This window comes from Cucurbita pepo, chromosome 2 (assembly GCF_057944985.1).
Source record: "Cucurbita pepo subsp. pepo isolate OVF chromosome 2, ASM5794498v1, whole genome shotgun sequence".
Taxonomy (NCBI): domain Eukaryota; kingdom Viridiplantae; phylum Streptophyta; class Magnoliopsida; order Cucurbitales; family Cucurbitaceae; genus Cucurbita; species Cucurbita pepo.
In genome coordinates, this window is record NC_141799.1 from 11,061,931 (window position 1) to 11,087,993 (window position 26,063).

General features: G+C 38.5%; 2 non-coding genes and 2 pseudogenes across 2 annotated transcripts; 3 read left to right on the forward strand and 1 right to left on the reverse strand.

Annotated features, from left to right (window-relative positions):
- Nucleotides 1-1,938: 1,938 nt before the first annotated feature.
- On the forward strand, nucleotides 1,939-2,596 carry LOC147793676 (pectinesterase inhibitor pseudogene; annotated as a pseudogene).
- Nucleotides 2,597-8,990: 6,394 nt separating this feature from the next.
- TRNAY-GUA (transfer RNA tyrosine (anticodon GUA)) lies at nucleotides 8,991-9,084 on the reverse strand. Its single transcript has 2 exons — nucleotides 9,048-9,084; nucleotides 8,991-9,026 (listed from the first exon to the last, which is right to left on the reverse strand). It is a non-coding gene; the product is annotated as a tRNA-Tyr (tRNA).
- A 1,805-nt stretch (nucleotides 9,085-10,889) lies between these two features.
- TRNAN-GUU (transfer RNA asparagine (anticodon GUU)) lies at nucleotides 10,890-10,963 on the forward strand. The gene has a single exon. It is a non-coding gene; the product is annotated as a tRNA-Asn (tRNA).
- Nucleotides 10,964-18,138: 7,175 nt separating this feature from the next.
- On the forward strand, nucleotides 18,139-18,726 carry LOC111786142 (pectinesterase inhibitor pseudogene; annotated as a pseudogene).
- The last annotated feature ends 7,337 nt before the right edge of the window (nucleotides 18,727-26,063 follow it).

A 26,063-nucleotide genomic window follows, 5' to 3' on the forward strand; every position in this document is an offset into this window, starting at 1 on the left:
ATCGAGGCTCGACTTCTTTTTCTTTTGGAGTCTTAGTTGTTTTTTACTATGCCTTCAAGGAGGCTCGGCTCCTTTTCTTTTGGAGTTCTTTGTTCGACATTTGAGGATTTACCAATCTATGGGTACGACCAAGTTTAGGGCATGGCTCTGATACCATTGTGGGGAGGTGGATTAAATCTAAGCGCGCTCATGGAGGTGGAAGGACATGCGCCGACCCTACGTTAATTGAAGGAAAATCGATGAGGCAACATTTTGCGAGACTTGAAGGTGTGCTTTTGGAGGACACATGCCACACCAAGAAAAAATAAGAAAATACTAATGCCTTACGTCGCCTGGACTCGAAGCCAAGAACACTCAGTGTCGTGAGTGGGGTGGGTGTCAAGTAGTGAAATTGTTTTTGGGAGTTTAAGTTAAATTATTCTTAAATTGAGCGCCAATAGCAACTGGCCGTGGTATTTGCACGTGAGCCCGTTGCGAGTGGAATCATGCCTAGAAGCCATTCCAGCCACGCATGGGGCGCGTGAAGGTGTGTGGAAGGTGATCTTTTGACTATTTTACATCCATACTAATCCTAAAATGACTTGAATTATGACCATCTAGTGAAATTTTTGAAGATTTAGAGAACCGAAATGACATTCCAGAAGAGTGAGCTGTCTTTCTACTCAACATATCGGCCACTATGTTAGCTTTACATGGGTGATAAAGGATCTTTGTATCATAATCCTTCACAAACTCCAACTATCTCCTTCGTCCCATGTTCAACTCTTTGTACCTGAATAAGATACTTGAGGCTCTTATGGTTTTACTACCCGTACCTTTTCACCATACAAGTAATGTCACCATATTTTTAACGTGAACACCACAGTTGCTAACTCCAAATCGAGGGTTAGGTAGTTACGCTCATATTTCTTAAGCTATTAGGAGCCATATACAATCACTTCTCCATTAACACCAACACGCAGCCCCAATCCTTTTCTCGAGGCATCGTTGTACACCATGCTTGAACCATAAAATAGTGCTGGCATTAGCGCATACATAAAAAACTCCTTAAGCTCTTGATTAACTTTGTCAAGGTTTGAATAAGTCCTAAAAAGAAACATTCCGTAGTAGTTCGCTAACTCCAAAAAAACTTTTAAGTTCTCGGACTGAGGATGGTCTGGGTTATCTCATGATTGCATCTATTCGACCCAGAAAATCCCCGGTTGAGTTATCTCATGATTGCTTCTAACAAACTTGCAGAAAATTGTGGGCTGAGGTTGGTCTCCCTTATCTCATGATTGCCCCAAATGTTCCATGATTACTAACTTCTCAACATCCCATGATTTTAGCCAAGTCGAGCTTGTTGACTTACTAACTTCTCAATGCATGATTCCCACATCCATGATTTTAACCCACTCGAGTTTATTGACTCACATCCCTTACGTCAAAACACACAATCATGGCAAGGACTACTTTTCGTGATGCCAACAAAAAATATTGGCAAAACAAATATTGGTCGACGTATTAGCACTATCCATGTACTATATATTTTTTAGGTTATTTATTAAATATTATCCTCTTCATGAAAACTATGGTTCAATATTACATTAATAACCTTGATTTTTTAATTTTTTTTGTAAAATAAATATTATTAATTTAAGCTGAGGAGAACGGTTATAATCTTACTAACAAGAGAGTAAAGTTATGACTCTTATGTGTAGTCAGTCAAGGTTAACACGAGAGTGGCACATGGAGGAAGACGGTGTATTGTCTAAAAAAGTGCATAATAACTTAGCCAAATTTGTGATTGGGTTTAGAGAGAAAAAAGCTTAACCTATTCCGTCTATTTTTGTTCGTTTTTCTTTTAATAGGGTTTTACTTAAATTTCTAATGTGAAAGCTATTAAAAGGAATATTTGTGAGTGTATAAATATGTGAACCCTCTCTCCGAATTAATTGAGCAAAACAGACAGAAAAATCAAAATAAAAAATGGCATCTTCTAGTTTTCTTGCCGTCTTTAGGATTGTCCTTTTAGTACTGTTCTTCAATGGGATGGTGCCCATGCATGCGGCTTCCCAAGACGACATCGTTTCCACCATCTGCAAGAAAACTAGAAACCCTTCTTTTTGCTTTAACGTGTTGAAATCTGCTGGCACCAGAGACCTAAAAGGGCTGGCCACCTTCACCCTCAACCTCGCCCACGACAAGGTTGCTCAAACTCGTGCCCTCGCCCTGTCCCTGGCGTCCAAGGCAGCCGATCCCAAGCTTAAGGAGCGATATGCCACCTGTGCTGAACAATACGACGATGCCGCCGACGACATCGAGGATGGGAAGAACGACCTGAGGGAAGGTGACTACAATGGCGTCAACATTAAGGCGTCTGCAGCCATGACGGAGGCCGACGACTGTCTGGACAGCTTCACGCAGCCGCCGAAGGACCCATCGGCGTTGTCTGGCAACGGGAAGACTGTGGAAGATATTTGTAGTATCATCTTGGTTATAGCCAATCTTCTCCTTGGGCGTGCCTAATTCATTTTTCTTCAACCTTTCTTCATTTTATCGTACATGTACTTGGAATGCCATGAATCAATAATATGTCTGTTTTGAATCCTATAAATTTGGACATCGACTCCTTCACATTTTAATAATCTAACTAATCTAGGGTCACTCTATAACTCTTAGTGCTCTCCAATTTTAAAGGTCATAGGGTCTAGTTCGTGAGTCAATAGCGACACATAATTTCTTGTTAATGAGTTATAGGCCTCCTCGGCCCACAATGAAGCTAAAGAAACTAGTTTGAATCAAAGTGAGTGTGGAGGGAGAGTTGCCCAAATTTTTCAAAAGCTTACTAGATTTCATTTTCTTTTCTTCTCAAATTTTCATTCTTAACTTTTTTGGTTAGGTTGGTTTGTTTTGATCTTTTTGGATTCGAGTCCTTTTGGGTTGGTTTCAAGTTTATAGGCATAAAAACTAGGTCTGGTTTCAAGTTTATAGGCACAAAAACTAGGTCATGAACCGACCCAATTTCATTAAAAAAAGGCTAGCGGAAGGCCGAACGTTTCCTGTCCCAACGACCCTCCCTCTAATCATAACCTCCACACAAGACAGACAAGGGACCTCCACACAAGACAGACAAGGGGTGAACGGGGGTGACCCTCAAGTGACATCTATCCGACCACATGAGTCCAGATTGTGACCTCCACACAAGACAGGCAAGGGGCGACCCTCAAATGACATCCACAAGACAGACAAGGGGCGACCCTTAAATGACATCTATCTGACCACATGAGTCCCAAGATTGAGAAGTGTCATGATGCGAGAGGAGGACAGTGCATCATCCAATACACCAAGAATGTGCACTGAAGCTAAGACATCATCCAATACACCAAGAATGTGCACTGAAGCTAAGACATCATCCAATACACCAAGAATGTGCACTGAAGCTAAGGCATCATCCAATACACCAAGAATGTGCATTGAAGCTAAGGCATACAAGGCATCATCCAATACAGCAAGAATGTGCATTGAAGCTAAGGCATACAAGGCATCATCCAATACACCAAGAATGTGCATTGAAGTTAAGTCATACGCTAAGTTCGAGAGAGAGACGACACGAGTGTCAAAGACAAGCTCGAAAAAGGTCGAGGGCTCCAAACAATAACTTCAAAAGTCAAGATTTTGATATGATGTGGCCTGTTTTAATTAACGTGGTTGAGATGTCATGTTTATATTAGTGTTAGTGATAAAAAAAAAAAAAAAAAAAAAATCATTCTTTTTTTTTTTTTTTTTTTTAAATCGGTTTTGATATTTATTTAAGAAATTAAATATAGAGAGTTATTTAATTTTTCGTGAAGTGAGACAAATTTTTTTGTGAGAACTTTTTAAATTGAAGTACCCTAAATTTATGAGATGGAAAAATATTTTTTTTTTCCAACATGTACAACATTTTTCACTATCTCGCATATGTATATCTTTTTTTTCAATTGGGTAGTATATGTACTATAGGTAGGGTTGCTAAATTGATGACTTTTATTTTAGTATATCTTGATGCTATAGTATATTGCTTCAGTCTCTGTCATGAAATTGTGTATAGTATATTGCTTCAGTCTCTGTCATGAAATTGTGTATGATGGTCATAGTTCTCTTAGCTGATATAGGGTTAATTCATGTCTTGTACATAAGACCTTACTCTTCCATCTCTCCCACTATGTTTTGAAGTAAGGGGGCTTCCATGTAAGAGTTTTCAATGCTTTCAATTGGCGATGTTTCAACTAAAGTCATCTCATAGTCAGCTAATGAATTCACCAAATTTAACGTGGAAGGCATAAAGAGTGGCTCTTTGTGAGCATTCAGACACTTGATAGGTCCCTCTTACATATAAAGCAGAACGAGGATGTTAAGGATTATTGGGAGGAGTAGTCCCACATTGGCTAATTAAAGGGATGATCATGGGTTTAGAGGTAAGAAACACCATCTTCATTGGTGTGAGACTTGGTAAGGAAACAAAAAGAAAAGTCAGGAGAGTTTATGCTAAAATTGGACAATGTCAATAGAATCCTAAGTGTTGAATAAAGAAGTTGTGAGCCATTTGAAAGTGTAGTCAAAGTGGTCAAATTGGCTTAAGTGTCGAGCAAAGGGTGAAGGGACCTCAGAGGAGGCTCTATGGTGTATTCCTCCATGTGGGCAATAGAGTCCGTCGAGCTACCCTCACACTCATGCCACCGGTTCATATGACTTTATTTGACCCACGGTCCCAATCGTGGGCATCAATTCTTGGATGGGTATCTCACCTAGGTAGCCAGCTAACTATCAATCTTATCAACTTTTGTGACATTCTCACTCATACAAGATTCCAAAAATCAAAGATCGTCAAAGACTTCTCATCCACATATGCATGGATAAACTGAGCGGCAGAACTAGATTCTAGAGAACATGTTGAGGACATTGTGTTATAGACTTTGCTGGTTGTTGGGATGAACACTTGTACATAATGGAGTTTGCTTATAATAATAGCTACATGTGACTGTGTAGATTGCCCCCTTAGAGACTCTTTACGAGTGTAGGTGTCAAACTTCTATCTTCTAGGAAGAGGTAGGTGAGCAACAACTTCTAGGGTCGGAGTTGGTTTAGATTATTAATGCAGCAGTGCAAAAAATCAGATAAAGAATACTGAAGGCACGAAGCGGGCAAAAGCACTACGAAGGCACTCGTAGCAAGAAACTTGAGTTTGTTACTCGTGATCATGTCTTTTTCAAAGTTGCACCTATGATACGTGTGTTGAAATTTGGGAAGAAGGGCAAGTTGAAGACAAGATTTGTAGGTCTCTTTGAGATCTTAGAGAATATAGGACTAGTGGCATACAAATTAGCACTACCACTTACATTTGTCACCGTGCATAACGTGTTCCATATGTTTATACCGTAGAAGTATACCCCAGACTCTTCATACGTTATCGAACATGAGTCACTTTTCTTTAGAGAGGATTCTTCATATGGGAGAAGTCGATGAAGATACTAGTTAGAGATGTGAAGTTGGTGCATAACAAGCAGATTGTCTTGGTCATGGTCTTATGATGGAACCATGGGAATGATGAAGCCGGTTAGAAAAGAGAGGATGAAAAACACAAAGAAGAAAAAAGAAAGAGAAAAGAAGTGGTTAGGATTTTGGAAAGAAAGTTAAAAGAAAACAATATTCCACCACTAGATTCCATGGCTTGGAGTCATTTTTTACCAAGCTTTCTTCATGAAAATTTCTCAGAACGTATTGGTCTAATGATCTAGACTTTTGAATCACTAGAACGTGTTAAGAAAAATACGATAAAACAATTTTTAAAATTTAAAAGATAAAATCAAATATATTTATTATTTTGGAAAGATTGTTTGAATATTAATATAAAATCGGGGACCAAGGTAGGAGATACCAAACAAACTATAGCCAAGATACCAAAAGAACTGACTCTCTAGAATGACCTTCCTTTGTGGTCGCATAACTCCCGAATGCTTCCCACGTCAACCAATCAGCTAACCACTTGAGAAAAAAAAGTAATATTTGGTGAGCATAAAAATAGTTGGTAAGTAGCCTACCCGTAGGCTTTTAGACATCCATGACCTAGTAAGTTACTATGAGCTTTAATTTGGACTCTAGGAAATTCATGCATAAGCTTCTAAACCTAACCTGGACTCTAGGAAGTTCATGCATAAGCTCGTACACCTAATGCTCCTAAACCTATCTAAGCTTCTGGATGGTCTAGAAGTTCCTAAGTCAGTTTTCGTGTGTATTACAAACCCAATAAAGGTTTGGAGGTTGTTCACCTAACCTAATGTCGTACAATCACCTGAACAACCTAACTAAGCTTTGCGGTGAACCAACTTGTTTGATCTTCTTATTTAGCCGCTTATATTGATTAGGAAGTGAATCACTGGTATCCTAAGTTGAAGAGGAGCAACATGAACAAACATGCTGACTTGAACGACGATATGGCATCGTGAGACCTGAATATCATTTGTGAAAGCTTAGCTAGCAACCCCTCCACAAGACCATAACATCACACTGAAGTGGGGGAGCAACCTCGTGTGTTGACTAACTACCGAGTTTACCCGTGTGGTCCATAGCACTTGTGACGAGTTTATGGAACAAAGACCTTGTTCAGAGATCCCTGACTATTTCTACACCCGATAAGGCACTAGAGAAATTGAGACAAGCTTGACATCACTGAGTTGTACTACAAGAAATTAGAAGTGGTCTGGACTTTGGTGATATCTTCACGACTACTAATAGACATGGTAAGCTACAACAATTTGTGGGTGTGTGAGTATGATTGATCTTGCTCCCACTTCCGCTACTACAATTTGTATTAGAGCATTTTGGTTGTGGCATTAGGGTACCACAATTAGTATCAACAGAGCCAAGTTTGGACATTTGTGGTATTGTGAAAGACTTAACCTCATCGACCACCAGACGTGCTCAAACTCAGCATCAATTGTCGAAGATAAGTTTCTTATTGCAAGCTTGCTTATTTGTTTTTCAGATTTTGTTTTTGGAAATCATACTTTCAAGAATGGTGAATATCTCCATCCATTCAAATTTTGTTGGTTTTGGTCGCTTAATTTAATCTTCAGCTTGCTTAACTTGATATAAAAATTGTTTTCTTGCATGGAGATTTGGAAGAAGAAATATATACGACACAGTGAGTTGGTTTTCGAGTAGTGTAGATTGAAGAAATCTTTGTATAGGCTGAAACAATCTCCTCGTCAATGGTATATGGATTTTGATCACTTCATGGTGGAGCATAAGTACACTCACAGTCAATTTGACAATTGTGTGGTTTGTTTATCTATTTGATCTTGTATGTTGATGCTATGTCAATTGCTTCCAAGAAACAAGTGGAGATTGATAAGTAACGATCAATTACTGGTTATCTGTCCACTATGGCTAGTGGACCTATTTGTTGGCATTCAACATTGTTGTCTACTGTTGCTGAGCATATGACAGTCACTCCAATATTGGTACATTATCTCATATTGGTACTTAAATCATCTTGATTTATGTATGCTAGTGTTCCTTTGATTCATGTATGAGAATTAGTATTGCTATGTTTATATAAAAATTTGTCTAACATTGTTTTAAGACGTGGAGTCATTTTCATTTTGTATTTGACGCGAGGCAATTGAGAAGAACTTTGTAACAGAGAATTTGTAGTGTGAGAGTGTGAGATACACTTGTAAACACTTTGGTTAGTGATTAGCTATCACCCGTGGATGTAGGGAAATTTCTTACTTCCGAACCATGTAAATCTTTGTTTCTCTTTGTTTAACTTATATTTGTGGGTGTGTGAGTACGATCGATCTTGCCTCCGCTTCCGTCACAACAATTGATACCAAAGAATTTTGGTCGTGGCATTTTTACGAATGGTTTACAATCTTGATAATTCTTAAAAATAATATAAGGGTAGACTTAATGAATCACAATCAACCCCCTTTTGGGGCAAGCGTCCTCGTTAGCACGGAGAGGTTTCCGTACCCTTATAAGAAATGTTTGGTTTCCCTCTCCAACCGATGCGAGATCTCACAATCCACCTCATTGGTACGGAGAGGTTTCCACAAGAAATGCTTGGTTCCCATCTCCAACCGATGTGGGATCTCACAATCCACCTTGATGGCGCAGAGAGATTTCTACACCCTTATAACGAATGTTTGGTTCTCCTCTCCAACCAATGTAGGATCTCACACTCCACCCCCCTCGGGACCCAGCGTTCTCGCTGACATAGAGGAGTTTTCACACCCTTATAAGGAATGTATGGTTCCCCTTCCCAACCGATGTGGGATCTCACAAAACACCCCCTCAGGGGCCCAACATCCTCGCTGGCACACTGCCCGGTTTGTGACTCTGATACCATTCGTAACAGCCCAAACCCACAACTAGCAGATATTTTCTGCTTTAACCTGTTACGTATCAGCGTCAGCCTCATGGTTTTAAAACGCGTCTGTTAAGGAGAGGTTTCCACAGCTTTATAAGGAATGTTTCATTCTACTGTCCTCTCCAACCGATGTAGAATCTCACAGCTAAACACCAAACTTTATCCATATACCATAAACCCATTAGATTATTTCTTGAACATGATCCACCCATTTGTAACCTACATATTGTTCGAAATTACATTAATAACCTTAGATTTATCATATAATAAATAGTGTTAAATTCCATATAAAATAATCAAAATAATGTTACGGGTGTACATGGGTCGGGTCGGGTTGGGTTGAGAGAATTTTTTGGAACAACCCAAAAGTTCAGGTTGGTTGGATTGGTAACCCAACCTAACCCGAAAATTTTGACAACCTAGCCCTTTATTTGATTCAGGTCGTTCCATTTGTTAAAAAAAAAAAAAGTAAAAAGAAAAAATTAGTAATTATCTATAAGTTACGGACATATAATTAATTATCTATATTCAAAATATATAATCATTCAACAAAATACTTATATCAATAGTACATACATATTAAACTTTTAAAAACTCCGACCTACCGGATTTGAACCAGCGACCTAAGGATGACTTTGGGATTCTTCAACCACTACAGTCCTCCGCTCTACCAACTGAGCTAAGGTCGGACTTGTATAAAAATCATATACCATAATATAAACAAAATCGAAAAAATTAATATATATAAAAAAAAATAATAAAGTAATAAAAATATCGAAGCATCCACGGGTACGAAATTCAAAAACTCCAACATCATTTTGGTCGTGGCATTTATACAACATTTGGAACCTCCCATTGAAATTTTTTTGCTTTCATAAAGAACTTGATTTGTATTGGGTTTTACAATTTGAAACCCACTTAGATCCAAACATATGATTTCTTAAAGTGTAATACATATGCGTAGGTGCCAAATTCTCATACATATGATAATACAAGAGCTTTAATCCATTCTTGAAGAATTTGTGCAAGAACCAAGGTAAGAAGGTGAAGTTAGATAGGTTGTAGCTCGCCCTAAGAATTTGTTCAAGAACCTGGTTTGACACACACATAGGCTTTGGCCCATGTGTCGGGGCGCTTGTCCTTCGAGACATGCTTTGTGTTGGATGAACACAACTCTCCACAATGGTATGATATTGTCCACTTTGAGCATAAGCTCTCATGGTTTTTCTTTGGGCTTCCCCAAAAGGCCTCAAACCAATGGAGATAGTATTCCTTGATTATAAACCCAGGATCATTCCCTAAATTAGCCGATGTGAGACTTTTATCCAACACCTCCCCTCGAACAAAGTACGCCTCCCCTTAATCGAACCTCGACTCCTTTTTCTTTTGGAGTCCTTTGTTCGACATTTGAGGATTCTATTGACATATCTAAGTTTAAGGCATGACTCTGATACTATGTTAGAATGAACACGACTCTCCAGAATGGTATGATATTTTCCACTTTGAGCATAAGCTCTCATGGTTTTACTTTGGACTTCCCCAAGAGGCCTCAAACCAATGGAGATAGTATTCCTTGATAATAAACTCATGATCACTCCCTAAATTAGGGGACGTGGGACTTTCATCCAACGCTTTGCACCTATAGGACTCGTTGCTTCACTATGGATGTTCAATATATAATATGACTGGATTTGTTCTGCCATATACTTGGAGATTACTAGATATATAGTATGCATACACATAATAATCCTATGCCACATAGCATTAAGCTCTAAGAACCACGGCCGAAGGGGCAACCAATGTCAATGTCGACGAGGAAATTAGAGAATCTTATAGTAATATTTTTCCAACTCAACCTCAAACAATTAAACCATTTTTTAACCATACTTCTCTTCGGTTCTTGAACTTCTCGATAGGAACAATCCACCTCCACAATGATATGATATTATTCATTTTGAGTATCAGCTCTTTGGACTTTCTTTTGGTTTTTTTTTTTTTTTTTTTTTTTTTTTTTTTTTTTTTTTTTTTTTTTTAAATAGTGTTTCTCAAATATACTCATGATCTTTCCTTTAATGAGCTAATGTTAGACGCTAACAATTTTCAACACTTCTGCCTTATTATATTATGTTGAAGGTGAGAACATCCTATGTAGCATGAATACGTCGTAAATTGCCTCGACATGCCTTTGACAAGATCAACTTTGCAAGCCCCTCAACCCGGTCTCTACTTACGTGGACTTGAATTACGAAAATCAACCACCATCTCCACCTGAGCTGTTGTTCTTCCTTCCACTTCTTGTACCATGAACTTGCCTCTACTCATTTTTCTTCTTATCGAACCATGTTTTGCAATTGTCATCCCAGCATCATCTTTCACTTTCAAATCTCGGTGTCTCATTGAAGCTTACCAATGCTGCTTTAGACCTTGAATTAATAATCCTAAATAAAAATAAATAAATTTTAAATTAATTAATTCAAAATGCAATGAACAATTAGCTGGAATAGCTCAGTTGGTTAGAGCGTGTGGCTGTTAACCACAAGGTCGGATGTTCAAGCCCTCCTTCTAACGATATCTTTTTTTACTTTTTATGTTTTTAAACTCTCTAATTATTTTTTTCTCTCTTATCTTCTTTTTCTTGTTTGAATGCATAAACAACTGGCAATAAAGACTCTTTTCATAGATCTCAGTTACATGCAATCTGAAAGAGGAGAATTGAACTTGGCTTCTGTTACGTCATTAGTTGGGATTCTTTCTTCATCGACTCTATCAATGGCTTCATAGCTTCATAGGTAAGATGATTGAAACCTCTAATTTTTTTTTTTTGTCATGTATGTGAATGAGTTAAGTTTGACTGATCGTCCATTGCACCCACATTGAGACTAAAGGAAGAGTTGCGAGATCCCATATTGATTGGGGAGGAGAACGAAACACCCTTTATCATGTGAAAACCTCTTCCTAACAGACGCGTTTTAAAAATCTTGAGAGGAAGCCCGAGAGAGAAAATCCTAAGAGGGCAATATATGCTAGGGACGGATCTAGGCTGTTACAGTTAATAAGTTGGTTCAAGGTGAAACCAATAAATAGCTAACCATTTAATTTGAGAGTTAAATGAATCATAATCACAGTCATGAATTGGATAAGCCTCGTCATAGTGAGCTTAATTGAACAACAAGTTGCTATATTAGATATACTAGACAATAAATTGGAAGGTTTATGTGACTAAGCTTTCTCACTCATTGCCATTGGAATACAATTATAGAAGGAAATACAAAAGACACAAAATAGGAAGATGAGCTAACATTTCATAATGACCCGTGTGACCAAACAACTCTCAAATGCTCCCTACCTCAATTCCAACCTACAAACACCTGAAAAAAAAGAAGGAAAATGGGTAAATATAAAAAAAACTCGATAAGCAATCTACTCGTAGGCTCTTATGGCATCCTCATCCTGGTAGGTATCCATGGATTTTTCTCCGGGCTCTAATAAGTTTAATCCTGGTCTCTACTGCTATTTGAGCATCTGAGGTGCTTCGAAGTTTTATGTGGTTCTCTAGTTACTCATGAACTTACTCTGGGTTCGAGGAAGTGGTCTCCTAATTCTGGTGTTGTGAGTTTACGGGGCGATAAATTTCATCTTTAGGGTAAAAAAAACTTTTATGTTCTTATATTTATATAGCTTGCTATGCTCTTGCAGTGAATGTCCAACGCCTTGGATTGAGGTGCTACTTCATAAAGTTTTGATTGGGCAGTAAGGTGTCTTCTAGTCTAAACCTCATTTATGGGAGGTTAGTTGGCAGACCATCCCACAGGACCATAAAGTCACCAGAGTCTGGGGGAAGCGACCCTTGTGTGCCGGCCAACTATTGGATTAACCTACATGATCCCATGCACCCATCTCAAGAATAGTTTTACATCTAAGTGGTCTTGTTCAAGAGACATTTGACAATTTCCACAAAGTTGGGACACCTAATTGCATACTCTTGCTGACCTATACTTGGCTCGATAGGACAGTATCGAATTAAAAACTCGACGGTATGGGTACTGGAGTGGAAACGGTAGCGGAGACCCTATTAACACCATACATATTGCTAACAACTTGAAAAAGTTACCTTTGTCATATGAACCAAGAGACATCAATCATACAATATGCTTTCTTTCTTTCAATGGTTTTTTTTTTTTCTTATTGGCACAATCTAACCAATTTACCAACAAGAAAATTGATTTAGAAGATCTTAAAGAAGAATAAAGTGTTGATAAGATCCAAATGTAACACTTTAAAGAACATAAAAAAAATGTATATATATATATTTTTGTGATAGAATATGAACATTCTACACAAACTGAGACAAAAAAATAATAAGAGAATTAAAAGAGATAAGGGCAATGCAAATGATAAGATAAGGAATCAACTACAAGGGGAATAAGATTCGGATTACCTTGTTAATCGAATATCTCAAGGCAAGAACACTTGATTGAGATTCGAATCACTCCACAAGTAAGATCGATCATGTCTAGCTTGAATGACTCTTGTTGATCAAATATCTCAAACACTTATTTGAGATTCGAATCACTCCACAAGCAAGATTTATCATGTCAAGCTTGAATGATTCTACATGCAACCTAAACTACAAAAAATTGCAAAGAAACTTAGTCATTGGCTAAAGAAAAGTACAAATGCTTCTTTTACTACATTTTCCAAGTCTGCCTTACAAATACAACATACATGGCTTTATATAGCCTCAAAATGAAACTACTAAAGGCATTACAAGAGTTGTAACATTCATATTTAATGGCTATAATTAACCATTATTTTATTGTAACCAAGTAAATTAAAAGTCCTAAAATACATTAATGAAATACAATAACTCTCAATTGTAATCCACCCAAAATTTATAATATGAAACTTCATTCTTCTTCAATGTGGCGTGAATTGAAATATCTTTTGATAATTTCAACAATATTTTCTTCACATCTTCAGTGAAGCATATTGTATGATTGATGTCTCTTGGTTCATATCACTTTGTTATTCTTAGATATTGTGGAAGCCTACTGGGTTCTTAAGGGCATCTAGACAATTTAAATCTTGTCTCTCGTTTTCAAGATGTTTAGGACTAACTCCTCGAGTTATTCCATTCTCTGAGTGCACACAGGTTTAGACCTTGATTACTTTTACTATGTTACATGATTAGAAGGGGTACTTTTGACAAAATATGCTAGATGACATAATATAGTACACCAAGAAATGCTTCATTTGCCAATAGGGCAAAGTTAAAAAGGCCAAGATCTCAGAACTCCTCGAACCCTTGCTGGTGCCGACAAGACCTTGGGAGAGTGTATCACTAGCCTTCATCACACACTCAAAGGTTGGCAAACATGAAGTCAGGTCATCGTCGATTGATTCTCGAAATATGTCGCGTTCAAACTCACGCCCAAGATATGTTCAGTCGAATTGGCTGACCAACTATTCTTCAAACATATTTATCAAGACATTTTGGATGAATTAATTCGAGTTCTTGAAGGCAACTTCGAATATCTCATTGAGTTACCATCTCCAGACTGATGGATAGACCGAACGATTCAATTGTTTGTTGGAAGAATATTTGCGACACTTCGTTTAGGCATGTAAAAACAAATTAGATGCAACACTAGATGTGGTCCAATTTTCTTTATTTGCCAAAGTAGTTCCTCGACCGGGAGAAATCCCTTTGAAATTGTGAGCCGAAGGCAACCATCCCTATGCCATATCATTAACCACCCATACGCAGGGAAGAATCCTCAAGCCCAAAACTTCAAAAATGGAAGAAGGAAGTACTGTCCCGTCACATTTCAGGTAAAAGACTAAGTTCTCATCAAGTTGATTCTAGAATAGATCAATTTCTGCAGCACAAAGGACTAGAGGCTTGTCTAAAAATACGAAGAACCGGGTGAAGTTCTCAAGAAAATTGGAGTTACATCTTATAGGGTGGCATTCCCCACGTGGATGAAAATCTATATCGTAATTCATGTGAGCAATCTAAAGTCTTACCTCAACAATATCCAGAGCAGCCGCAATATCATTGCAAAACCTAGAATAGACCTCAAACAAAGAAGTCAAGGTAATCCTAGCTAAGAAAGTTAGGAAAGTTAGAAGGTCTGTACAGAATGTTCGAGAATTATTTGACAAATGGAAGAACCTCCCTACAGAGGAAACAAACTGAGAACGTGCCAAAAATCTGGACTCTGTCATGACCCACATTGTAGATTTTGAACTTCGTTAGTTGACAAGGACGTCAACCAATTAGGCGGGCGAGGATCTCATGGTCATGTTTGTCCAAGACATATTACCCATTGCCGCATGCTCCTGACATGCCAAAGCCTTTCTACTTGCTTTCATGTTGTGTTACTTTCTTATTACATTTTATGTTGTATGACCATTCGACGAAATCATGTTTACTTCTTTCAGACCGCCTTAAAATGTACCATACCGGGACAAAGTAATCGTTAAACCTCTCTGGACCAAGTATTGTAATCGTTCTTAACTTTCACAATGCTTTCTTTCAACTCGCTTTCAATGATTTTTCTCGTCCACATTTACTAAAACCTTTTCTCTCAAAACGTGGCTCGAGGCTCGACATAAATAAGTGATATTCGATAATAACAATGATCTAATAAGACATTCAAATCATTACAACAAAAATAACTTAATAAAAACATTTTAAACTATACGAGTTCAATTAATAAAAGTAAAACATATATAAATTTCACTGAACAGTTAACGCATACGTCTCTGTTGTACCTTCTGTATGCACGATAAAATCCCCATTGAAACAACACCAATGCCAAGAGTAAGCGGCAGAACAGCGGTGACTCGGGGCATCATCGGCTCCGGCGTCAAAGCTTTTACCGACGACACATAAGACGAGAGCATGCCGCTTAATGCGAAGAACAAAGTGAAGTACAGAGAGTTCCTGGAAACTGATGGTGTGTTGGCAGGCAACTCATTCAATAGCGCTATAAATTGCAACATTGAAACTATCATGCACACTGTTACGCCAACGATGAAATTGGTGAACTCAGCTGGGAATTTTGTGGCCATTATCGATGTCCCTGCTACATAACTTAGGGACACACAAAATTTTGTCACAAAAAAAATTAGGTTTCCATAGGGTTAAGAATGAGAAATAGAATTGGGATCGAAAGTATGATCTTAGTGATTACAAACGTTTAAATACAATATAAACTATCAACTAATACAATGAAAATATAGGATACAAACTATCAACTAATACAACTGCTAAATTTTGTAAATAAGATAAAATATACTATTAATCAAATCATAAGATAAAATATACTACTAACAACTCCCAAAAACAAAGAAAAAATATTAACGGATATCTAACATATGCTCCATAATTAATTATTAAAACATATTCTCCAAATATCATATCTTAATACTCCCCTCAAGTTGGAGAGTGTATGTCAATCATACCCAACTTGTCCTTCAAAAGATCAAACTGATGTCTTCCCAAATCTTTAGTGAAAACATCTGCCAATTGCATTTTAGTCGAAACATAACACGGTTTGATGATTCCAGCTTGTAACTTTTCTCGAACTATATGGCAATCTATTTCAATGTGTTCCGTACGTTCGTGAAAGACTGGATTGACTGCTGTATGTAATGCTGCTTGATTATCACAATATAATAATGCTGGTTCGGACGGTGGAACATTCAAGTCTTGAAGAATGCATCTTAACCAAGTTAACTCTAAACAAGTATTTGTCATAGCTCGATACTAGCCTTCTGCGGATGATCTGGACACATTAGTTAAGACTTCCAATAAATAATTGAATTTCCGAGGAAAATGCAGAACCCAGAAATAGACCGTCTGGAGTTCGACAACCACCCCAGTCATAATCGCTATATGCTTGTAATCTTAAATTGTTTTCAGATGGTAGTAGGAGTCCTTGACGAGGAGTACCTTTGATGTATCTCAGAACCCGAAGAGCTGCCTCCCAATGTGGTTTTCTTGGTTCATGCATAAATTGACTAAGCATACGAACTGAATAAACTATGTCAGGCCTAGTAACGGCCAAATATATTAATCTGCCAATCAACCGTCCGTCTGTATTTACTTTCATCATCCAACACCTCCCCTCGAGCAAAGTACGCCTCCCCTTAATCGAGGCTCGACTTCTTTTTCTTTTGGAGTCTTGGTTCTTTTTTACTATGCCTTCAAGGAGGCTCGGCTCCTTTTCTTTTGGAGTTCTTTGTTCGACATTTGAGGATTTACCAATCTATTGGTACGACCAAGTTTAGGGCATGGCTCTGGTACCATTGTGGGGAGGTGGATTAAATCTAAGCGCGCTCATGGAGGTGGAAGGACATGCGCCGACCCTACGTTAATTGAAGGAAACGATGAGTCAACATTTTGCGAGACTTGAAGGTGTGCTTTTGTAGGACACATGCCACACCAAGAAAAAATAAGAAAATACTAATGCCTTACGTCGCCTGGACTCGAAGCCAAGAACACTCAGTGTCGTGAGTGGGGTGGGTGTCAAGTAGTGAAATTGTTTTTGGGAGTTTAAGTTAAATTATTCTTAAATTGAGCGCCAATAGCGACTGGCCGTGGTATTTGCACGTGAGCCCGTTGCAAGTGGAATCATGCCTAGAAGCCTTTCCAGCCACGCATGGGGCGCGTGAAGGTGTGTGGAAGGTGATCTTTTGACTATTTTACACCCATACTAATCCTAAAATGACTTGAATTATGACCATCTAGTGAAATTTTTGAAGATTTAGAGAACAGAAAATGACATACCAGAAGAGTGAGCTGTCTTTCTACTCAACATATCGGCCACTATGTTAGCTTTACATGGGTGATAAAGGATCTTTGTATCATAATCCTTCACAAACTCCAACTATCTCCTTCGTCCCATGTTCAACTCTTTCTACCTGAATAAGATACTTGAGGCTCTTATGGTTTTACTACCTGTACCTTTTCACCATACAAGTAATGTCACCATATTTTTAACGTGAACACCACAGTTGCTAACTCCAAATCAAGGGTTAGGTAGTTACGCTCATATTTCTTAAGCTATTAGGAGCCATATACAATCACTTCTCCATTAACACCAACACGCAGCCCCAATCCTTTTCTCGAGGCATCGTTGTACAGCATGCTTGAACCATAAAATAGTGCTAGCATTAGCGCATACATCAAAAACTCCTTAAATATTATCCTCAAATCCGTTACGTCAAAACACACAATCATGGCAAGGACTAGCTTTCGTGATGCCAACAAAAAATATTGGCAAAACATTTGTCGACGTATTAGCACTATCCATGTACTATATATTCTTTAGGTTATTTATTAAATATTATCCTCTCAATGAAAACTATGGTTCAATATTACATTAATAACCTTGATTTTTTTTTTTGTAACATAAATATTATTAATTTAAGCCGAAGAGAACGGTTATAATCTTACTAACAAGAGAGTAAAGTTATGACTCTTATGTGTAGTCAGTCAAGGTTAACACGAGAGTGGCACACGGAGGAAGACGGTGTATTGTCTAAAAAAGTGCATAATAACTTAGCCAAGTTTGTGATTGGGTTTAGAGAGAAAAAAGCTTAACTTATTCGGTCTATTTTTGTTCGGTTTTCTTTTAATAGGGTTTTACTTAAAATTCTAAAGTGAAAGCTATTAAAAGGAATATTTGTGAGTGTATAAATATGTGAACCCAACCTACTAATTAATTGAGCAAAACAGACAGAAAAATCGAAATAAAAAATGGCATCTTCTAGTTTTCTTGCAGTCTTTAGGATTGTCCTTTTAGTACTGTTCTTTAATGGGATGGTGCCCATGCATGCGGCTTCCCAAGACGACATCGTTTCCACCATCTGCAAGAAAACTAGAAACCCTTCTTTTTGCTTTAACGTGTTGAAATCTGCTGGCACCACAGACCTAAAAGGGCTGGCCACCTTCACCCTCAACCTCGCCCACGACAAGGTTGCTCAAACTCGTGCCCTCGCCCTGTCCCTGGCGTCCAAGGCAGCCGATCCCAAGCTTAAGGAGCGATATGCCACCTGTGCTGAACAGTACGACGATGCCGCCGACGACATCGAGGATGGGAAGAACGACCTGAGGGAAGGTGACTACAATGGCGTCAACATTAAGGCGTCTGCAGCCATGACGGAGGCCGACGACTGTCTGGACAGCTTCACGCAGCCGCCGAAGGACCCATCGGCGCTGTCTGGCAACGGGAAGACTGTGGAAGATATTTGTAGTATCATCTTGGTTATAGCCAATCTTCTCCTTGGGCGTGCCTAATTCATTTTTCTTCAACCTTTCTTCATTTTATCGTATATGTACTTGGAATGCCATGAATCAATAATATGTCTGTTTTGAATCCTATAAATTTGAACATGACTCCTTCACATTTTAATAATCTGACTAATCTAGGGTCACTCTATAACTCTTAGTGCTCTCCAATTTTAAAGGTAACAGGTTCTAGTTCGTGAGTCAATAGCGGCACATAATTTCATGTTAATGAGTTATAGGCCTCCTCTGCCCACAATGAAGCTAAAGAAACTAGTTTGAATCAAAGTGAGTGTGGAGGGAGAGTTGCCCAAATTTTTCAAAAGCTTACTAGATTTCTTTTTATTATCAAATTTTCATTATTCATAACTTTTTTGGTTAGGTTGGTTTGTTTTGATCTTTTTGGATTCGAGTCGTTTGGGTTGGTTTCAAGTTTATAGGTACAAAAACTAGGTGATGAACCGACCCAATTTCATTAAAAAAAAGGTTAAAAAAGGCTAGCGGGAGGCCGAACGTTTCCTGTCCCAACGACCCTCCCTCTAATCATAAGCTTTTCAAGCCCAATGGAACGAAGAAAACCCTCATTTATTGCAGGAAGGAGCATGTCACAACATCACTGACATGAAGTAGATTGTGACCTCCACACAAGACAGACAAGGGGTGACCCTCAAGTGACATCTATGCGACCACATGAGTGACCTCCACACAAGACAGACAAGGGGTGACCCTCAAGTGACATCTATGCGACCACATGATTCCCAAGATTATAGATTGTGACCTCCACACAAGACAGACAAGGGGCGACCCTCAAGTGACATCCACAAGACCCTCCACATAAGACAGACAAGGGGCGACCCTCAAGTGACATCCACAAGACAGACAAGGGGCGACCCTCAAGTGACATCCACAAGACAGACAAGGGGCGACCCTCAAGTGACATCCACAAGACGGACAAGGGGCGACCCTCAAGTGACATCCACAAGACCCTCCACACAAGACAGACAAGGGGCGACCCTCAAGTGACATCCACAAGACAGACAAGGGGCGACCCTCAAGTGACATCCACAAGACAGACAAGGGGCGACCCTCAAGTGACATCCACAAGACAGACAAGGGGCGACCCTCAAGTGAAATCCACAAGACAGACAAGGGGCGACCCTCAAGTGACATCTATCCGACCACATGAGTCCCAAGATTGAGAAGTGTCATGATGCGAGAGGAGGACAGTGCATCATCCAATACACCAAGAATGTGCACTGAAGCTAAGGCATCATCCAATACACCAAGAATGTGCACTGAAGCTAAGGCATCATCCAATACACCAAGAATGTGCATTGAAGCTAAGGCATACGAGGCATCATCCAATAGACCAAGAATGTGCATTGAAGTTAAGTCATACGCTAAGTTCGAGAGAGAGACGACACGAGTGTCAAAGACAAGCTCGAAAAAGATCGAGTAGGGCTCGAGACAATAACTTCAAAAGTCGAGATTTTGATATGAATTTTTACATGTGGCCTGTTTTAATTTTTCGTGAAGTGAGACAAATTTTTTTGTGAGCATGGAGGGAGAATTGCCCAAATTTGTTCAAAAGCTTACTGGATTTCATTTTTTTTTCTTCTCAAATCTTCATTATTCATAACTTTTTTGTTTTTATCTTTTTGGATTCAAGTTCCCGTTTGGGTTGGTTTCAAGTTTATAGGCACAAAAACTAGGTCATGAATCGACCCAATTTCATTATAAAAAGAAAAGAAAAAAAGAAAAGGTTAGCTGAAGGTCGAACGTTTCTTGTCCCAACGACCCTCCCTCTAATCATAAGCTTTTCAATCCCAACGGAACGAAGAAACCCTCATTTATTGCAGGAAGCAGCATGCCACAACATCACTGACAAGAAGTAGATTGTAACCGCCACACAAGACAAACAAGGGGCGACTCTCAAGTGACATCTATCCGACCACATGAGTCCCAAGATTATAGATTGTGACCTCCACACAAGACAGACAAGGGGCGACCCTCAAATGACATCCACAAGACAGACAAGGGGCGACCCTCAAATGACATCCACAAGACAGACAAGGGGCAACCCTCAAATGACATCTATCCGACCACATGAGTCCCAAGATTGAGAAGTGTCATGATGCGAGAGGATGGTGCATCATCCAATACACCAAGAATGTGCACTGGAGCTAAGGCATCATCCAATACACCAAGAATGTGCATTGAAGCTAAGGCATACGCTAAGTTCGAGAGAGAGATGACACAAGTGTCAAAGACAAGCTCGAAGAGGGTCGAGTAGGGCTCCAGACAATAACTTCAAAAGTCGAGATTTTGATATGAATTTTTACATGTGGCTCCTGTTTTAATTAACATGGTTGAGATCTCATGTTTATATTAACCTGTTAGTGATATAAAAAAAATTAAAAAAAAATACAAATCATTCTTATTCTTCTTCTTTTTTGTTTTTTTTTAAATGGGTTTTGATATTTATTTAAGAAATTAAATATAGAGAGTTATTTAATTTTTCGTGAAGTGAGACAAATTTTTTTGTGAGAACTTTCTAAATTGAAGTACCCGTAAATTTATGAGATGGAAAAATATTTTTTTTTTCAACATGTACAACATTTTTCACTATCTTGCATATGTATATTTTTTTTTTTTCAATTGGGTAGTATATGTATTATAGGTAGGGTTGCTAAATTGATGACTTTTATCTTTCGTATATCTTGATGCTATAGTATATTGCTTCAGTCTCAGTCATGAAATTGTGTATGATGGTCATAGTTCTCTTAGCTGATACATGGTTAATTCATGTCTCGTACATAAGACCTTATTCGACTGACTCTTCCATCTCTCCCACTATGTTTTGAAGTAAGGGGGCTTCCATGTAAGAGTTCTCAATGCTTTCAATTGGTGATGTTTCAACTAAAGTCATCTCATATTCAGTTAATGAATTCACCAAATTTAACGTGGAAGGCATAAAGAGTGGCTCTTTGTGAGCATTCAGACACTCGATAGGTCACTCTTACATATAAAGCAGAACGAGGATGTTAAGGATTATTGGGAGGAGTAGTCCCACATTGGCTAATTAAAGGGATGATAATGGGTTTAGAGGTAAGAAACACCATCTTCATTGGTGTGAGTGACTTGGTAGGGAAACAAAAAGCAAAGTCAGGAGAGTTTATGCTAAAAGTGGACAATGTCAATAGAATCGTAAGTGTTGAATAAAGAAGTTGCGAGCCATTTGAAAGTGTAGTCAAAGTGGTCAAATTGGCTTAAGTGTCGAGCAAAGGGTGAAGGGGACTTCAGAGGAGGCTCTTGGTGTATTCCAAAATGTGGGCAATAGAGTCCGTCGAGCTACCCTCACACTCATGCCATCGGTTCATATGACTTTATTTGACCCACGGTCTCAATCGTGGGCATCAATTCTTGGATGTGTATCTCATCTACGTAGCCAGCTAACTTTCAATCTTATCAACTTTTGTGACATTCTCACTCATACAAGATTCCAAAAGTCAAAGATCGTCAAAGACTTCTCGTAAATAGAACTGTCAGTTCTTCAATCTCACCCAACCATCAACCTGGGACTTGCTCTGTTTCATAGCGCACATGTTTGTTAATTTGAATACCAGGAGAAAACTTGACTCTCATACCAAGGATCACAATCACGTTCTTTAAGGACACAACGTGATCGTTACGGCATTTACTCTTGTCCTCGAGTAAGTAAGGCTACTAAAACTTAGGTTGTCGTTGGTATAGATGACCTATGCTCAAGTCTCTAATCACACTCTTAAAAAACAAATTTAAAAAAGCGAGGTCAGAGAAAGTTAAATAAAGCATCTTAAAATCAATTTGAGAAAGTAACATTATAAGCTTGCAAGCAATAAGGAACAATAACAACATTCATAGCATATATTATGGGCAGGAAGGATTGACAACCTTCGTATCTCCCTATAGTACATTTTGAGACCAATCAACTTGGACAAGTGTAGACATACACATAAATTAAAATGATAAAATAATAAATAACTAACTTACATTGAAGTAAGGTAAAAGGGTTTAGAATGGACATGAGGCAACACCCTTGTCAAGCATCACTATGACATCGAACTCTCAATTAACCCACAATGTAGACAGATGCTCAACCTAATAGCCTCGCCCCATGTCCACGAATTCTTTAGACGGTCTAATCTGAGTGCGCTCAACCGAAACTTAATCCACGAAGCAAGCCCAAAAAATCGCAGATGCATGCTTAGAACTAAATGGCTGCCACCCATCACTCTATATGCTCCTAGCTGCCTCTATCATTGCAATAAGCATGCAGCTCTAGGCTATAATTTGTGTACAACTTCCAATAGCCATTTCCCCTGGCGCTCGACTTGGTGGCTCCAACCGACTCTCCTTTGCTCGACATGGCCAATTGTGGCTTGATTTACCTATTTTAGATCATAAGCATTTTGAACCTATTTAAAGTTCGAAAATGTCACTGAAATACTATTTTGGCCAATTAAGATTATTTCTCATTGTTTAGGCTTGACTTAGGTTAAGTAACATGGTGGAAGACAGGTGAAATTGGATCACATCAAAGCTAAACCTTTGAATGATTAGATAAGGAGAGCTTAGGAGCACCTACTTAAGCCGAAAATCGTAAGTAAATTTACAATTGGATTGCCTTGAGCATGGTTGGGTATGTTGTATGAATAACAATACGTACATGTTATTAAACTTTTATGTTAATGTAGGTTGATGTGATGTATATACTTCCATGTATGTTGAGTATGGCTAATATGATTTTATGACCACAGTTATGCCTTATGAAATATCATGATATAAAATGTACTATCAATATGATCAAAATACTATGAGTATATATCTTCGACTCATAAAGAATTGAAGTCAAGTTATGTATGCAAGTATTATATGCATCATCTCACTGAACTATGATCATATATTACTTCTCCAATTATGCAATATATAGACACATACACCTACATTATTATTCACGTATCTTTCTCTTTCGTTGGGTTTTAGTAGCTTAAGATACGCTTGGCCATAGTCAAGCCTAGGTGGTACCTCAAAAAGATCTGGGAATAGTAAGAGACTGATAGGCCAAAGGGGTTTACGTCTCGTAAAATGACAAGTTGTTGTGGCATGCCCACCTATGCATACCATGGGATGAGGAAATTTGGAAGGATATTATCACTAAAGCCCACTATATGTCTTATACGTTCTACCCTAAAAGTATGAAGATGTATGAGGGCCTAAAAACTACTTACTAGTGGCAAGGAATTAAGAATAATTGAGTGCGTAGGTCAATGTCTGACCTTTCAATAGGTAAATAAACCGAGATAGCGACCTTCGGGGTTGTGGCAACTGCTAATGTTTCTCTATGGAAGTGGGAAGACGTGATTATTGACTTTATCTTGGATTTGCCAAACACCAAGCAGAATTACACAATCATTTGGGTCATTCGTAGATAGGTGGACCAAGACAACTCACTTCATTCCTAGAAAAATCACATACCAAGTGGACAGGTACACTCAGTTGTATGTTAAAGAGATAGCCCATCATCACGGTACTGGAATTTTTATCACGTGAGATAGGGAACAAGGTTCACCTCGCACTTCTAGAAGAGTCTACATAAGATGTTGGGTATGTAACTATAGTATGATTACTTGAACTATATGTAGAGACATAAGAGTGGATCAAGTTCAAGTATATAGTCAAAATGATCTATAGTATAAGGATAAGGCTGAGTACCTTATCCTGGGAACACTATGGATGCGGCCCACTTTTGTATATGATATAAACAATGTGATCACTAAATTGTACATGTGAAGACATGTGAGTGGGGGCGTCCTATGCAATGAGTATTGCATAAGATCGGACCATGAAGAAAACCACTCTTACTTTATAATGTCGTTTACTGTTGAGACTGATTTTCTTTTCATTCGACAACCTAGGTAACTCGGTTTTAATCCTGAGCTAACCATGAACTCCTGTTTATTCGAAATTATCCTTAGATTTGCATGGGTGAGAGTGGCTCTAGTTCGCCGACTCAATAGGCCTCCCATTAAAGGGGTAAGACTGGGTGAGCATAAAAAATAGTTCGCCGACTCAATAGGCCTCCCATTTCATAAAAAAGTAATATCTAGTGAGCATAAAAATAGTTGGTAAGTAGCCTACCCGTAGGCTTTTAGACATCCATGACCTAGTAAGTTACCATGAGCTTTAATTTGGACTCTAGGAAATTCATGCATAAGCTTCTACACCTAACCTGGACTCTAGGAAGTTCATGCATAAGCTCATACACCTAATGCTCCTAAACCTATCTAAGCTTCTGGATGGTCTAGAAGTTCCTAAGTCAGTTTTTGTGTGTATTACAAACCCAATAAAGGTTTGGAGGTTGTTCACCTAACTTAGTGTCGCACAATCACCTGAAAGACCTAACTAAGCTTTGCGGTGAACCAACTTGTTTGATCTTCTTATTTAGCCGCTTATATTGATTAGGAAGTGAATCACTGGTATCCTAAGTTGAAGAGGAGCAACCTCAACAAACATGCTAACATGAACGACGATATGGCGTCGTGAGACCTGAATATCATTTGTGAAAGCTTAGCTAGCAACCCCTCCACAAGACCATAACATCACATGAAGTGGGGGAGCAACCTCGTGTGTTGACTAACTACCGAGTTTACCCGTGTGGTCCATAGCACTTGTGACGAGTTTATGGAACAAAGACCTTGTTCAGAGATCCCTGACTATTTCTACACCCGATAAGGCACTAGAGAAATTGAGACAAGCTTGACATCACTGAGTTGTACTACAAGAAATTAGAAGTGGTCTTGACTTTGGTAATATCTTCACGACTACTAATAGACATGGTAAGCTACAACAATTTGTGGGTGTGTGAGTATGATTGATCTTGCTCCCACTTCCGCTACTACAATTTGTATTAGAGCATTTTGGTTGTGGCATTAGGGTACCGCAATTAGTATCAACAGAGCCAAGTTTGGACATTTGTGGTATTGTGAAAGACTTAACCTCATCGACCACCAGACGTGCTCAAACTCAGCATCAATTGTCGAAGATAAGTTTCTCATTGCATTCTTGCTTATTTGTTTTTCAGAATTTGTTTTTGGAAATCATACTTTCAAGAATGGTGAATATCTCCATCCATTCAAATTTTGTTGGTTTTGGTCGCTTAATTTAATCTTCAGCTTGCTTAACTTGATATAAAAACTGTTTTCTTGCATGGAGATTTGGAAGAAGAAATATATACGACACAGTGAGTTGGTTTTCAAGTACTGTAGATTGAAGAAATCTTTGTATAGGCTGAAACAATCTCCTCGTTGATGGTATATGAATTTTGATCAC